We start from the raw sequence: 9678 nt of genomic DNA on the forward strand, positions 1-9678 counted from the left end.
TCTACAGCATTCCAAAAACACATTATTGGCCTAAGGGTCGTGCTTTCTGTCCGTCAAAATTCTTTCAGCAGAGTTTGGTAACGGTGCAGGACTTCTTCAGGGATTCTAACTGCAAGAAAAATCACAATAAATGAACATAGAAAGCATAAAGACTTTTATAAAGTACAAAGTATATTTTACTTATTTAATCATTTCTGTAATGAGTTTGATAAATCTCTGTGAATTCTTTATTGCTTTGACTGTAATGCTTGAAACTAATCAATTATCCTCATTTATAAATATGATAATAAACTATTCAAAACTTAACTTTTTTTAAATATTGTTCTAAACGTGAATTTGTTTTAATATATAATGTCAGGAAAATATGTAAAACAACAAGGCTAAATATTTACTTTTAATACTAAAAACACCCCGAGTGTGTGTTTTTGTAGGTCGGGGCAAGCAAAGTTGCAAATTCCCAGCGCACTTGAATGCAGCATAACTACCCCAAGGTGAACGTGCATTAATCCGGAGAGCCTCGAGGCGCGCGCAACAGTTTGAATTTCTCTTCATTTGGCAGGTAGGCCAGTCTTTTTGTTTTTTTTTAAATATTGGAAAAATTACCGTATATGTAAATATTTAAACTGATCAAACTTTATAAAGAAGCTAACATCGTGATTTCAAGCCGCTCTCTCTGTGCTTGAAACGTGACGTAAGAGCATGTCTGCTACTTTACTGCAATAATTTCAGTTATTTCAATATGTATAACTTTTCAAAGTTTGTGATGAAAATCTACAAACATTGTTGTTACCTACCAGGAGAGGGGCCACTTTAAAACAAGCACGTAGCCTAAATAATAAAGTCTGTGGTTCTGTGCTCGTTTGAACGCACGTCTTTCTGGGAAAATCAAAGAAAGGCGTTTATTTAAAATAAAGATGACGTACTTCCGTCTTTTTACCGCTTTAGATCAGCTATGGTGAAGAAGACGTCCCAGACGAATCCGTGAAGCCACAGGAGAGTAAGCAAAATTAAGCTAAATCCACCAAGTGGACATATTATTTACATTAATGAAGAGTTTAACTGCATTTTCCCCATTTTCTTTTCTTTCTCCGTTTTTATTTATTTATTTTTTTAAATATGATAGAGAAAACAATACCACCCAACAGTGAAATTTAATTTAAAACATATTTTTGTGAGTAACTGTGTTGAATTTGAAATTGCCAATTTATTTCTTTTTTTCCTTTTCTATTACACTGCCATGTTTTTCATGCTAATGCAAATTGTAGGTGCGAATAATATTTATAAAGAAGAAATACACACTGCAATTGCCAATTAAAACATTACTTTTGTCATTCTTTGTCTAAACAAATTAGATTTTTTTATGGCAATTTTGATTTTTTTTCCTTTATTTTGTTTTTTGTTGTTTTTGTTCATGTAACTAAAATATAAAGTTGTGAATAATCCATCATGTTTATAAATGAGGATAATTGATTAGTTTCAAGCATTACAGTCAAAGCAATAAATAATTCACAGAGATTTATCAAACTCATTACAGAAATGATTAAATAAGTAAAATATACTTTGTACTTTATAAAAGTCTTTATGCTTTCTATGTTCATTTATTGTGATTTTTCTTGCAGTTAGAATCCCTGAAGAAGTCCTGCACCGTTACCAAACTCTGCTGAAAGAATTTTGACGGACAGAAAGCACGACCCTTAGGCCAATAATGTGTTTTTGGAATGCTGTAGAGAACTTAAAACAAATTTCATTGTGATGACATTTTGTATGCTGCAGCTGTGTATCATTAAAGATTGTTGTTTTCACTGCTGTCTTGTCTCTCTGTCTCTCTTTACATTTGCCACATGTTAAAAGAAATAATCAGGCCAGAATATGTTTTTACAATGCAGTTACTTTACCCTTACCAACAAGTTAGCATTGTCTCGTTTGTTGAGGTCAGAACAACCAAGTGTGTATGTACACTGTACGGGAAGGTAATACGTGAACATACCCAGCATTTACTACTGAAAGTACCATGTAATAGAGTGGAAATAGGGCTGACTTGCTTTTACAGCCCAGTTTCAGTGTACTTAAGGGGGAAGTACCAAGTAATATTCAAGTGAACATACCCAGTATTTAGTAATGAAAATACCATGTAGTTGAGTGGAAATAGGGCTGACTTTCTTTTACAGTCCAGTTTCAGTGTACTTAAGGGGTAGTTTCTTTGGTAAATGCATGGTAAATACTATGAAACATGCAGCCAGTGCAGACCTAAAGGTCAAGGTACTTTATTTGTACTTACCTTGTTCTTACATGTGGTAAGTACCATAAAAGACACCTTTGCACAACATGTAAATACCCATTAAGAATATTATAAATACCCAGTATGTACCACATAGGTATGAACCAAATAGTACCACATAAATACACAGTAAGTACAGAGTAGACACAAAAAAGTACCCAGTAAATTCCATAAAAAGTACCATGTAAGTACCCTGAAAGTACTCAGTAGTTACACAATAAGTACCATGTAAATACCACTTAAGTACACTGTAAGTACTGTACTGTAAAAGAAAGTGTTACCTAAATGTCTTACTTATTTTAAGCAAATAGATGAAGCAGAATTTATCGTGTCCACCATACTATCGTGTCAAATTAGCGCCTAAAGTATTGCGCATCAAAACAGTAAAACCGCGCATCAAAACCCCAAATCTGCGAATCAAAATGCATAAATCGAGAACCAAAACCCACAATTTGCAACCAAAAGCTATAACTCAAAGCACAATCCTATTTCTCAGCTGGCGATTTGTTTTCTCGCCTTTCTGAAATCCTGTTTTTGAGTTGCAATTTTATTTTGAAATAGTATTTTTTGAGTTGCGCTTTTATTTTTTGCGGTTTTGATTCTAAAACCTGTCGACACGTAAAAACAGCGACATGTGGGGGGGTGGGGGGGTGTTCTGGCTTGGCTTGGGGGGGTGGTCCCTTTGCCTGTGCTGGGGGGAGGTTGGCGGGGGGCGCTGCTCGGGGGGGGGGGCCCAGCGGCGCTGGATGGGCTTCCCATCTACGCCTGGGGCTGGGATCAGCCCTTCCCTGGCTCTGGGGCGGGACGGGACAACCCTCTTGGAGCCCCCGGGCGCTCTGGGTGTCATCCGCTTCGGCTGCGGGGTCTGGGGGTGGGTGGGGTGGGGGGTCTTGTCGGCCCTGTCCTGTGGGGGGGCATTCTGGGGGAGGGGGGGGGGGCACTATTGGTACGGGGCAGGGGGGGTTGACGGGTCGGGGTCTCCGCTGAGGCCATCGGCGGTTTCCCCGGCCGGTTGGCTGCCTCGGTCCCGTCGAGGCCTGACCAGAGCTCTTCTAGGGCCGGCGTTTGGGGGTGGGGGCCTGGGCTTGCTCCGGGGGGGGCCGGCGCTTTCTGGCTCCTCTTCCTCTGTGTGGGGTGGGTGGTGCTGGGCCTGGGGTGTTGGCGCCTCCGGGGGTGGGGCCCCTGGGCTGGGTGGGCCTGGCCCCCTTGCTGGGGGGGGGGGGGGGGGGGGGCGGGGGATAGCTGTTTGACCACCGGGGGACAGTCTACCAGCTGTCCCCAACTTACCCCCTTCCTCATATAACCTCATAATAGGGTGAGGGGGTGGGGGGCTTAGCCTGCGATGAGCCTTTGGGGGGGGGGGGTTACTAGGCAGTGGCCCCCCCTCCTATGGTTGCCGTATGGAGTGGGCCCCCCCTCTTTCGGTTTTATTTGCACCTTAGACATGTAGGGCCCTTGGTAGGGGGGGTGCTTGGACATCACTGCCAGCAAGCAGCAGATGTCCTCCTAGCACCCTACCCGCCAATTTTAACCGCACCTTAGACATTTAGGGCCCCTTGGTGGGGAGGGTGAGGGGACATCACTGTGAGTAATCAGGAGATGTCCCCTTAGTGCCCTACCCGCCAATTTTAACTGCACCCCCCCTTAGTACACACACCCCTCCCCCCTCAATATATACATCCCAACATAAACACACACACATGCACACACACACCCTCTTAAACACACATACACGCACACACATTTTGCAAGGAAGGTGGGACCTAGGACCATCTGTCCCCTGCCTCTTCCCTGGTGGGGGGTACGGGCCCCTTTGCAACGGCGGCCGTGTCCCCGGGGTGCCGGCTTCCTGGGCCCGGGGTGCTCTCTCCGCGCGGTGGGGGGGTTCACATTACATCTCAGCCGGGGGTGTTGGTGTACCTGGGGGGTGGGTTCTGGTCCTTGCTCCTGAGTGCTGGGTCCCGCCAAATTTCCAACTGTGGCCGAGCCTGGTCGGGCCATATTTATAACACCCCTTGTGGGCCTTCTTTTTTCCCCGGGGTTCCCCCCTCCTGGGCGGGGGCGGCGGGCCACTGCCTTGCTCCTCCCTGGACCAACCGTGGGCCGGGCGGATGGCTGCCTGGAGTGCGGAGCGGGTCTCCCTTGGGGGGTCCTGGCTCGTACCTGGGGTTGGGGCGGGGGGATGCCCAGAACTCCTGGGTGGTGGTGGGGTGCTCGTTTGGGGCTGTGGGTGTCCCTCTCCGGTGGGGCCCTGCGTTGGGTTCTCCCGGCGCGGCGGGGGGGCTGTTCTCCTGGTTGGGCTGGGGCGGCGCTCTCTTTCCCTCCGTGCCTCCCTGCTCTCTGGCTCTGGGGGCCTTGCGGCGGTCCTGCTGGCCCTGGCCTGGGTGGCGGGCTTGGTCGCCCGGGCGGCGGTTGTTCCCTGCCGGTTCCCGTGTGGCGTTGGGGGGATTCCGGCTGCCACTGCTGCTGCGGTGGGGGTCTTGGGGTGGGGATGGCTGGGCGCTCTCCCTCCTTCTTTACACATTCCACCATCCATTTTAGAAGAACATGAGCACTCACCTGAGCACAGGTGTTGGCTCACCTTTGCACTGGCAGTTTGCGTGACTGAATGACTGAAATGTTTCACACTAGTTGGTTTTAAGGCATAAGTATGCGTGTGAACACAATCCGTTTTGTGTACATGTCGACAGATGGACATTTTTGCAGCTAGCAGGTATGTTTGACACTTGGGTGTGTGTGTGGACAGGCTCCGCCCTTTTTGTACTGCATTTGAGCCTTACCATGGTGATTAACAACCAGTAAACTTGTTGCTTTATGCTGCTTCATGGTCTTATCCCCCTTCCCCTCCTATTATCACCCCCTACCCCCCCTCTCTCTAACATCCCTCTCTCATCTTCCCTTCTTTCCTTTTCCGTCCGGTCCAACACCAAAGATCTTCAAACATGTTTGAAATTAATAAAGTTTGGCCTCAATTACAAAAGGGGTTTATTCAGACATACCTTTGGTTTGTCTGAAGATTATTAACCCCTCTTGTTAAAGTAAAATATGTCCAACACAAGAGGCCTTCAGCTCTCATCTGTTTGCCCAGCTGTTGGACAGGACAAGTTAAAAAAAAAGAAAAAAAAACAAAAAGAAAAAAACAGCGACATGTCAGTCAAGGGGAAGGGAGGCGGGACATCCCTGAAATCCAGAAGCTCATTGGCTGCCGAATAACACCGAGTCTAACGTCAACAGTACAGTTTAGAATGTGCCGGTAAGTTTTTCATATCTTTTACTATATTAAACGATCAAACTTGTACTTTATTTAACCAGAGGACACCAGCACAGTCAGATGAGGAGCTCCACCAGTAGCTGCTAGTGAAAAAAGATGTTGGAAAGTTAGATGTTGCATGACAAACTATCATCATTGTTCTCCTGTTTTAGCGTGCTAGCTAGCTCAATGCTAGCAGTTCGGTAAAGTTAGAAAGATATTCACAGATTCGGACTTCCGGCCTCAATAACTCTTCCGATAAACGTTCAAATGTACCAGCAAGTATCTAATTCCTTTTGTATTTACCCAGAGAGTGAACTACAATTTCACTTCAAAAGAAAAAAGATCGTTTTTTCACCTTTTGATCAAAATTGTTCTCTTCGAGGTGTAAATGCAGACACGCAGCGAGCCGGCAGCCAAGGGACCGTCAACAAGGTGCAACCTCTGTGAAACACCATTCTATAAAAATCGATACTCTTTTGAAAAGTGAATACATCTCTACATTTATATGAACTGGTAATGAATATCTGTCAGCATATTCATGCTAAAATAATTATTTTATGTGTCTTTCTTTATTATATTTTATTGCACATATTTTTCACATTTATTAGAGACAAGAATCATAATTAAAGTGATCAATAGCTTTTAAAAATACTGAAGCTTCAGTCACCAAACTTTCTGTACTAAGTATTCATGACCTTATTGTCCGACTACAACAAAGACTTGGTCAGAAATTAACTTTGTTTATGTTTTTCTATTAGTCATATAGACTAATAGAAAAACATAAACAAAGCATTTTTTTTGACCAATTCTTTGTTGTAGTCGGACAATAAGGTCAAGATTAATCAGTACAGTAAGTTTGGTGACTGTAGCTTAAGTATCTTCAGAGCTATTGAGGATTTTTGACCGAATATGATCCATATTTCTATATGACTAATAGAAAAACATAAACAAAGTTCATTTCTGACCAAGTCTTTGTCGTAGTCGGACAATAAGGTCATGATTAATCAGTACAGTAAGTTTGGTGACTGTAGCTTTAGTATCTTCAGAGCTATTGATGATTTTGGACCGAATATGATCCATATTTCTATATGACTAATAGAAAAACATAAACAAAGTTAATTTCTGACCAAGTCTTTGTTGTAGTCGGACAATAAGGTCATGAATACTTAGTACAGAAAGTTTGGTGACTGAAGCTTCAGTATTTTTAAAAGCTATTGATCACTTTAATTATGATTCTTGTCTCTAATAAATGTGAAAAATATGTGCAATAAAATATAATAAAGAAAGACACATAAAATAATTATTTTAGCATGAATATGCTGACAGATATTCATTACCAGTTCATATAAATGTAGAGATGTATTCACTTTTCAAAAGAGTATCGATTTTTATAGAATGGTGTTTCACAGAGGTTGCACCTTGTTGACGGTCCCTTGGCTGCCGGCTCGCTGCGTGTCTGCAAATGACGTCACTTCCTGTGACGTCATTTCCGGGTGAGCTATTCCCAGTGCTAGTTGTGTGACTGCTGTCCTCTTGTTTGGCATTAGCCTTACTACTATTGCTTACTCTAAGGGTTATCTGGGTTAATATTCACATCTAGTACCTTTTATTAGCGAATTCACCACTGTTAAACCGCTTGCTGTTCACTTTTCTCATTTTGCTAAATAAACCACTTCTCTTTACTTAAACACCGCTAGCCTTAGCTTAGAACCTAGTATGGCCACCACCACTCCTTCCGCCTCTCCTCCTCTCTCCTGCCCCATGTGCCATATGTTTAGTGATGATCCTGCCTCCTTTAGTGAAGATAGGGGTAGGTGTGTTAAGTGTAGTCTTGTGTTAGACTTGGAGGCCAGGCTGGAGCAGTTAGAAGCGCGGCTCCGCACAGTGGAAGCTAAGCCGGCTAGCCAGGTCGTTACTCGTAGCGCGGGCCGCGCTACCAGGGCTAACTTAGCTAGCACCCCAGCGCCCTCCCAACAGCCGGGAGACAGTCAGGGGTTTGTACCGGTTGGGAGGAAACATAGTGCTAAACGCAAAAACTTAGAGCACCCGAGACTCCACGTTAGTAATAGGTTCTCCCCCCTCAGCGACACACCCGCTGAACACTCAACTCTGGTTATAGGCTCTTCTGAAGTTAGAAACGTGGAGCTCCCAGCGGGTACAGTCAGGTGTTATCCGGGGGCCAGAGTTGGTGACATCGAGGGGAACCTTAGGATGTTAGCTCAGTGTAAGTCCAGGTTCCGTCGAGTCGTGATTCACGCAGGCGGTAATGATGCCCGACGGAGACAATCAGAGGTGGTTAAGTTAAACGTAACTTCGGTGTGTAAACTGGCTAAGACGATGTCCGACACTGTAATTTTCTCTGGTCCCCTGCCGAACTTAGTCAGTGATGAAATGTACAGCCGCTTTTCATCATTTAACCGCTGGCTTTCTAGATGGTGCCCAGAAAACGGCGTTGGTTTTGTGGATAACTGGAGCGCGTTTTGGGGGAAGCCCGGTCTCATGCGGAGAGACGGCGTCCATCCCACCCGGGACGGTGCCGCTCTTCTTTCTAGAAACATTTCTGCTAGCCTTAGTCTGTTAACCTGACAATCCAGAGACGAGACCCGGGCGCAGAGCAGCAGTGTAAAACGCTCCTCTGAGCCTCCCTTAGGGTTAGTGCCGGTGCAAAACCCATGCAGGGAAAGTCAAGCAGGTCCTAGCTTTAGCTTATGTGCTGAAAGACAAATGAAAGGAGCGCGTCTTAGAAACCTTAAAGTGACAGACAGCAGTTCTCACAAGCAGAATTATGATGTCATTAAATGCGGTTTATTAAACATTCGATCCATTTCCTCCAAGTCCCTATTAGTCAATGAGTTAATTACTGATAACAATCTTAGTCTTTTAGCCTTAACAGAAACTTGGCTCCATCAGGATGACTATGTTAGATTGAATGAAGCAACCCCCCCCACTTATGCTAACTATCAGAAATCCAGGATTTCAGGGAAAGGAGGTGGTTTGGCAGTAATATCACAGTCTAGCTTACTTCTCAGTCCTAAAGTTAAAAATGCTTATAATTCATTTGAAAGCATCATATTGTCTTTAAGTCACCCAAACAGGAAAACTCGAAAACCTGTTTTACTCATAATTATTTATCGCCCCCCCGGCCCATATTCAGAATTTTTAACTGAGTTTTCCGACTTCCTATCGACTATTGTCTTAGATTCTGATCAAATTATAATATTAGGGGATTTTAATATTCATGTTGATGACCCCAGTGACTGTCTAGGAAATGCTTTTGCAGCTTTATTAGATGGTGTTGGTTTCACCCAAAGTGTGAATGAACCCACTCACTGTCATAAGCACACCCTGGATCTTGTTCTAACCCATGGTATAGAGATCAGCCAGCTGAGTGTCCTTCCTCTTAACCCCATCATTTCTGATCACTTTATGATTACCTTCCAGTTTAGATTAGAACATCCTTCTGCCCCAGTGAATAAGAAACAACTTAGAAGAACCTTAACTGACCGTTCTGTGTCTGAGTTTAAACACACAGTTCAGCCAGTACTTAGTGATATTCTGAGAAAATACTCTGAGACCAGCTCCCATATTATCAGTCCTAATATAAATGACCACTTTGTTAATGATGCCTTACAAGCCCTCAGGAGTACACTCGATGTTGTTGCCCCCTTGAAACCTAAGTTCGTCAGACAAAACCGAGTAGCACCGTGGTTTAACGCTGAAACTCGTTCTCTTAAACGAGAAACCCGTAAGTTGGAAAGAGAATGGCGTCGCTCCGGTTCAGAGCAGTCTCTGGATATCTGGAAACATAGCCTATTAAATTATAAAAAAGCTCTGCGTAGAGCTAGAAGCCAGTACTATTCAACCTTAATATCAGAGAATGGAAACAATCCAAGATTTCTTTTTAGCACTATAGCTAAATTAACTCGCAGTCAGAGCTCAGTAGAACCACATGTTCCTGTTTCTCTCAGCTCTGATGATTTTCTTACATTTTTCGATAGTAAAATCTCAAATATTAGACATAAGTTAAATCAAGTTATTCCTACTATCAGCCCAGAACAGGCTGAAGCGGTAGAAATGGAGGCATCCATAGAAACCTCTGTAACATTAGACTGCTTCACTGCTGTGGATCAAGCGGAAATAACATCAA

At 43.9% G+C, this 9678-nt stretch overlaps 1 long non-coding RNA gene across 1 annotated transcript; it reads left to right on the forward strand.

Moving 5' to 3' along the window:
- The first annotated feature begins 433 nt into the window (after positions 1 to 433).
- LOC144995501 (uncharacterized) lies at positions 434 to 2620 on the forward strand. The gene is made up of 3 exons (XR_013659054.1): positions 434 to 559; positions 946 to 997; positions 1620 to 2620. It is a non-coding gene; the product is annotated as an uncharacterized LOC144995501 (long non-coding RNA).
- The last annotated feature ends 7058 nt before the right edge of the window (positions 2621 to 9678 follow it).

The sequence above is a fragment of the Oryzias latipes genome, chromosome 11 (genome assembly GCF_053564925.1).
Source record: "Oryzias latipes strain Hd-rR chromosome 11, Olatipes_Hd-rR_3.1".
NCBI lineage: Eukaryota > Metazoa > Chordata > Actinopteri > Beloniformes > Adrianichthyidae > Oryzias > Oryzias latipes.